Raw genomic sequence first — 7,644 nt, forward strand, 5'->3', positions numbered from 1 at the left:
TGTTTTATCAAACCCACATTGGAACAGAAATTCCCTCTGCATTGCATGCCACTTTCACGTTCTTTGCCGGATTTTCTGGTAGCCTGCACACTGCATGCTGGTTTCACGTCCTTTGATCTCTCAGTTTTATGGTACTGTCTGCATAGATTTATGGCTGTTCAGGGGTGATTCTGCAGTCAATCCGTCATTGGCCCAGGGTATTTGAATGTGGTTCTGAGCATCATCTTTTTCTGTTCCAGTGTGGGTTTGGTAAAACAACGGCGGAAACGCTAGTTTGGTGTAGTGGTTAAGTGCGCGGACTCTAATCTGGGAGAATTGGGTTTGATTCCCCACTCCTCCACTTGCACCTGGCTGGATGGCCTTGGGCAAGCCATAGTTCTGATAAGAGCTGTTCTTGAAAAAGAGCAGTTTGTGTCAGAGTTCTCTCAGCCCCACCTACCTCACAGGGTGTCTGTTGTGGGGAGGGGAAGGGAAAGGAGTTTGTAAGCTGCTCTGAGACTCCCTTGGGTAGTGAAGGGCAGGGTGTAAATCCAATCTCTTCTTCCTCTTCTTTTTCTAGATGCCCCAGTTCTGTCCAGCAACTTAGAATTCACCTCCCACTATCGAACATTACAGCCAAATTGGCTATATGGTTACAAATATCATAGAAGAAATCACTGAATATTCATTCCTAATAGATATCCAAATTTTCTTTCTAGTGTTCTACAGAATAAGAACTGGTTGTTGTGGTATAATTAGGCTTCATCCCAGGTATCTATGTTAAATTTACAAATTTGCAAGATGAAAACTGAGTATGTACTCAGAGTATGTTCGGGGCAAAATTGAAATTACCTTGACAATAAACAAAAGATTGCAGAACACGTTTATCCTTTGACTCTCGCCACACTTTTTGTTTATTCAAAACCTGTCTTATCCCAACTCACCAGCTACTGTCCAATGAGGAATACGTGGGTGTGTGCCCATCGTTTGCTGTTTGCCTGGCAGGTGATGTCAACCTTTCCTTCCATTTTCATCAGATTCCAAGGCTGTTGTGACTAACTGACTTTTCAATAGACTGCATCACTGACTGAAAATCCTGACAGGCTAATTTTCAGTTTTGTGGAATGATTTAAATAGGAGTTAATTCTGTTGCCTGGAGCTCTTATTTTTAAAGATGTGTGTTTGCAAAACAAAGGGGGTCACCTTACTGCTTTTTTGTCTGAAGGTGCGCCATAAATGTGTCTCACTGTATTTTGGAAATCATTGAACATAGACTCATCTGATGGCATCATTTCACTACTTTTGATCCCTTTTGCTATTTAAGTTTTTTAAAAAAAACACATTTAATGGCATGGATATTTTGATGTATGTTTTAATAAATGACTTTTCCCTCTCCCACTATAATTCTGTGCCTGGGATATTTCATATTCTGCTCACATACGCATTCTTTGGTTATGTTATCAAGATAAAACTTAAATGAAATTGTGATTCTTTTGTTCTTTTTATGCAAGGAAGGTTATTGGCCTATAAACAACTGAGGGGGTGGGTAGCAATTCTACCAGTATTTCTTTTAGGATTTTTGGTTATGTTAAGGAAATGGAATTTAGGTGTGAATTGTGACTTCAACTGCATAGGAATGTGTATACCAAATTTCATCCCAACATATCAATGGTCAATAACGTTAGCAGTTCGAAATCAAGAAATTGCAAGTAGACAAATAGGCACCGCTTCGGTGGGAAGGTAATAGCGTTCCATGCGCCTTGGTGTTTAGTCATGCCAGCCACATGACCACGGAAACGTCTTCGGACAGCGCTGGCTCTTCGGCTTTGAAATGGAGATGAGCACCACAACCCTAGAGTCGGATTCGACTGGCTTTCGAGCAAGTGAACCTTTACCTTTATTACAAACCAAGAGAACACCAAACAAGAAAGTTAAACTTAATTTTGCTCAGTTAAGGAAGAAAGTTTGTGTTGAGAGCTCCAGGTCCACACACCATGTTGCTGAGTGAGTGAGTGAGTGAGTGAGTTATCATCTGACTTTCTCACAAGGACTCAAGGTGGATTACACATAATAATTCAGTATAGGCTGCAAAGTGGACATTCAGTAACTAATGCATTAGGATTTTTAGAAGTCTGGAACCACCAGAAAGAAATTAAGCACAGCATAAGTATTAATATGAAACATTGAGTGATACAGAAATTACATAACAAGATCCTACTTACGATAAGCTATACACAGCAGTACAGAACACAGTTTGTGAACCATTTTGTACAGTGCAACTCTATTATCTGTGCAAAAAAGCCCTTTTGAATAGTCAAGACTTGTAGAAGGCTGGGAGAGAGGGAGATGTCCTGACCTCCTTGGGCAGGACATTCCACAAGGTGGGGGCCTCAGTTTCCCCACATATGGCCCCATACTCCAGTCTCTCCCTTTCCCTCTCCGCCCATAATCGTTTCTCTTTTCCCCCCAATCCAGTTGTGTTATTCTCTGTATTAATATTTATTTATTTATTTTCAGGTGGTATTTATGAAATGGTATTTTACAGAATTTTTATTCTTGTATTAAAAATTATTTTTTAAAAAATTACAGGTGGAAGCCACAACGGAGAAAGCACGTGTACGGGCAGTTGTTGCAGTTGCTGATTTTGCCATTTTGCACTTGCAGAAGCCCCTGCTGATGTGAGTGAAGCTGTCATGGTGACAGAGCACAGGGAGAGAGGTGGTCCCACAAACAAGAGGGGAAGAGGCCATGAAGGGCCTTGTGTGAGAAAGCCAATACCTTAAACTGAGCATGGTAACAAATGGGCAGCCAATAGAGTGTCTGCAGAATGGGAATAAAATGCATGCTCCATCTAGCTCTCACTAATAGTCAAGCCACGGCATTCAGGGCCAGTTGGAGTTTCCGAGTTGATTTTGAGGGGAGGCCAATGTCCAGTGCCGATCCAGTAGCCATGGCACAGATCCAGATGGCCAGGTCAGGTGTATTAAAGTACGGGGCCATCTTCTGGACTGAGCTGAATTGGTAGAAAGCCTTATTTACAGAAGCATTAACTTTCTTCTCCAGCAATAAAGCTGGATCCATAATGTTCCAAACACCATCATGTTCAATGCTTGGCCTGAGGGAGGGGATAGAGGTGCCAGTTAATCAGGCCCCTACACACTACTGCAATAGCAGCATAATACCTCATGGTAAACCTCTGCTTTAGTTTTGGAACTCACGTCTGGAACTGCCCTTCCCTTGAAGTGGATAAAGAAGTTCTTACAATCTGCGGCTCTTGCACCTGCAAGGAAATATTTGGGCCACCGTACCTGCTCCCAGATTCCAGTTCCATGGAAAGCTAACAGCTGTCAGGCAGATTCCTTTCAACTGTCACATGTCTGTGCAATAATATATCATTTCCAGGCTTTACCTTACACTGTAATTTGTTTTATAAATGTCTATGAAGTATCGTGTGTGTGTGGGGGGGAATCATGATAATGTATAACTTTATTTAAATCAAGTTTCCCACTGTGTTTTTAGCTGTTACCAATGACCTTTGTGTAACACAACTATTTATTCTCAATCCATCTATGCTGTGACAATCATTTGAAAAGGTATGTTTGAAATGTCAGGATCCTTTATATGGAAATGGGATCCTGCTGTAAGTAGAATCCTTACAGAGATCAGATCCCCTGGAGGAAATGGGTGCTTTGGAGGGGGGGCTCTGTGGCATCCTACCCCACTGAGGCCCCCGTCCTCCCCGGGCTCTGTCCCCTAATCTCCAGGAGTTTCCCAACCTGGAGCTGGCAGCCCTACCTCCCCTATCCCCCGCTGGTTGGCAGGGGAGGCACAAAAGAATCAAGTCGACCTTCCTCCTTTCATTCTTTAGGAAAGCCCCAAATCTCAGAGATTATGGTGAGCAATTTAAATGGAAGAAGCAGACATGACACACCTGGAGTTGTTTTAGATAAAAAGCCCAGGAAAAAATATAAATATACAGGTTTATGCTTTTGTTATATTTTCTGGAGGCTGTCTGATGTGTTCACGTTAGACCAGTTCCTTCATTTCCTTCAATTCAAATTGTTTTAGATACTTTTCAAAGCAATGTGGGAAATTAGCCTTATCGACTAAATACACAAGAGACAAATCAAAGAGACAAAAGCTTAGACTGTTAAACTTTGGTGCTCTGATACAACTCTGAGAACATAAATAGTAAAGCATAAGTACTGTACAAAATGATTTACAACCTTACTTGGATAAATGATTAGGGACTGTGATCTAAACTGCAGTGTACAGCTTACTGTACAGTTATGTAATTTTTGCAGCGCTTAATGTGTCATATGACATACTTATGCTATGTTTCAGTTCTTTCTTGTGGTTCCAGACTTCTATAATCCTAATGCATTGTTCATTGATTGTCCATTGTGTTGAATGTACTGAATCACTATGTGGAATCTGCCTTAAGTCCTGTGAGAAAAGCAGACTATAAATAGGCATGGACACGAACTGGCTCATAAACAAAAGTTTGTGATGAATTTAATTCAGTTCAAGGTTCACAAGCTGAAGAGCTGCCATGAACTTCCACAAATTTTAAGGCTGTTCATGGTGGTTTGTGGCGGTTGGTTAAAAACCAAAGTTTGCAAAGTAAAGAGCTGCCACAAACGTCCATGAATTTTAAGGCAGTTCCTGGCAGTTTCTGAAGAGCAAAAAGACCCCTGCTCTTTACAAAAAACAGTTGAGCTGAGTGGCTGAGTGGCAGGGAGGAGAAAGCAGGGGTTTAAATGGCTCCAAGCTTTTCATGGGGAAACTTTGGCTTTCTGCTACCCGCCAAAAGTGGTGGGGAGCAGAAAGCAGGGGTCACAAACTGATACGAACCAGTTCAGTTCATGAACCAACCTCCCGGTATGTATTGGTTTGTGGTTTGGTTTGTGGTTTGACCATGAACCACAAACTGGAACAAACTGCAAAACTGTGGTTTGTGCCTGTCCATAACTATAAATAATGTAAATAAAAATAATAAATAAAAAGAGCACAGTCAAAGTTATTGATGTTAGAGAAAACTTACAGCAACTGAAGGCCAAGTAGATTTGATGTGGGAGATTTAGCATTAAGATGTCTCACAGGTATAATTTTGAAGACAGAAAAAATGATACAAACAATACTAAAAGAGAACACATTACAGAGTATGAGAAAATACGGATATGACCCATCATTTAAATCCAATAAACAATATCCACTTTCCCACAAATATATTCCTATATAAGGAAAGAGCGTCTTTGATCCCCATAAAATTAACTTCATTGAAAGAGCTGTCATCTAAATTCAATTTAAACAATCAGGAGTACAGGGAGCAGTGGCGCAGTGAGTAAAAACACCTGCCTTAACATCTAGCGAACAGCCTGTAAGGCTGTTCGAGACCCACCGCGGCCGGGATGAGCACGGCGGCAGCGGAGCGATGAGTGATGGCGGCAACGAGTGAAGTGGCGAGTGAAAGCAGCAAGGAGGCGCAACATCAGCGGTGGACCGGGCGACAGAGGAGGCGGAGCCAGAAGGCGCGAGGACGCAGAGGCGCAGGTGCGGCGGAGCCTAATGGACAGAGCCGGAGCCATGCCGACGCGATCTGCGTGACAGATGGGCCCGCCGGGAAAAGCCGACTCCGAAGACCACCTGAAGAAGTAGACAAGAGTAGCCGAGCCGAAGCCAAAGCCAAAGCCAAAGCCGAGCCGAGCTGAAGGAACAAGCGAATCCCACCACTGGGTGCCGGTAGGCAGCCCCCACCCCTGACCATGTGTGTGCCCATAGATAGGGATAATGAAATATGTAAGCCGCTCAGAGACCCCTTGGGGGGGGGGTTCGAGCAGGGTATAAGCTGAATGTATAATATAATACACGGGAAGCATCTGGTTCTCCCCCCCCCTTATTTGCAATGACATAAATTTCAGCTGCTAGTAAACTCAGTATCAATACAATTTAGTATTCTCCCCATTACCTTTAAAATAACATAGCAAAGTTGTTTTTTGATCAAACGTGTTGTCATAGCCCACGACTTCACTCAACATAGCAATTATTTGTGATCAAAATATCTTAATTTTAGGACACTACCAAAATATACACAACAAATCAGCAGGAGAAGAATGAGCTCTCCAGCAGCAATTAGCCAAATTTCCACAAATCTAAACCAACCTATATGAAGATACCTGTCAAAACCCACAGCCAACAGCGAAGTACACCATGCTGGTAGCAGCTTCAGCATGGGCAATTTACATGGGGAGGGGAAATTACATGGGTGGCAAGGGTTAAAAAAATTCCCCTCCTTCAGTGCCACTTCCATGCTATTCAAAGATTTTACCTGGGACTAGTAATGTATTAAGGGGGGGGGGAGTTACATGGGAGATCCTAACAGCACTTCAACTATTTCTCTTCTAGCTGAGCTCTGAATTGGTTCATTCGTCACAGCTTTCACACTTAACTGCAATACTACACCAGCTGTCATGTAGGCAAGTATCTCTGTACAAATCTCTCCCATCTCAATAAGACCCTGATAACAGATCTGTTTTGTTTCAGTGACAATCACCTTCTCCTCTCTAAATGATAAACTAACAGTACCAGTTTGGTGTAGTGGTTAGAAGTGCAGACTCTAATCTGGGAGAACCAGGTTTGATTCCCCACTCCTTCACATGCAGCTGCTGGCATGACCTTGGGTCAGTTACAAGATCTTTCAGAGCTGTTCTCTCAGGAGCAGTTCTCAAAAGAGCTCTCTCAGCCTCACCTACCTCAGAGGGTGTCTGTTGTGGGGAGGGGGAGGGAAAGGAGATAGTAAGCCGCTCTAAGACCCCTTCAGTGAAGGGTGGGCTATAAATCCAATCTCTTCTTCTTCTTCTACCATCCTAAGCAAAGTTACACCCTTCTAAGCCTATTGACTTCAATGGATTTAGAAGGGTGTCACTCTGCTTAGGACAGCACTTCTTTCTTATGGGCCAAGTTAGATGTTAAGAGGTAAATTCCTCACCCACACCAAAGCTACTTTTCTATGAGCAGCTTCCTGCACAGTGGCTGGGACATAATATATTGGGGGATAGATTGCAAGCACCAGGTGTCAAATTCATAGGTAAAGCCCATGTGATAAAACCCACCATCATGCTCAGATTATTTAAATATTCTCCTAGTCATGATAGAGCTATTTACTAGTAAGCAGCCCCCAGCTTCTGGGAGAACATCTCAAGGACACTTAATTGACGAATAGTGTTGTGCTTGTTTCTAGTCAAATGTCACTTTTTCTTTCCAGTCTGACTAAGGATCCTAGCTAACATGGTTGTCCCATTTCACAGGCTTGGAAAAATTCTAGCTCATTCTCTATACTGAGTTTAAACTTGCCTGAGAACTAAATTTAAAGGTTTAAATTTAAATGACATTTAAATTTTTTAAAGTTAAGAGCCAGTGTGGTGTAGTGGTTAAGAGCAGTGGTTTGGTTCCCCACTCCTCCACATGAAGCTGCTGGGTGACCTTTGAGCCAGTCATCTTCACTGAGATGTATCACAGCCCCACCTACTTCACAAGGTAACTGTTGTAGGGAGGGGAAGGGAATGTGATTGTAAGCCACTTTGAAACTCCTTAAGGTATACTGAATCTGATTCGTATAAGCCATCAGGAAGACATGGGAAAATAATGAGGCTTTCTGGTAAGCAG

Source organism: Gekko japonicus, unplaced genomic scaffold, assembly GCF_001447785.1.
Source record: "Gekko japonicus isolate JY-2015 unplaced genomic scaffold, Gekko_japonicus_V1.1 scaffold938, whole genome shotgun sequence".
Classification (NCBI taxonomy): domain Eukaryota; kingdom Metazoa; phylum Chordata; class Lepidosauria; order Squamata; family Gekkonidae; genus Gekko; species Gekko japonicus.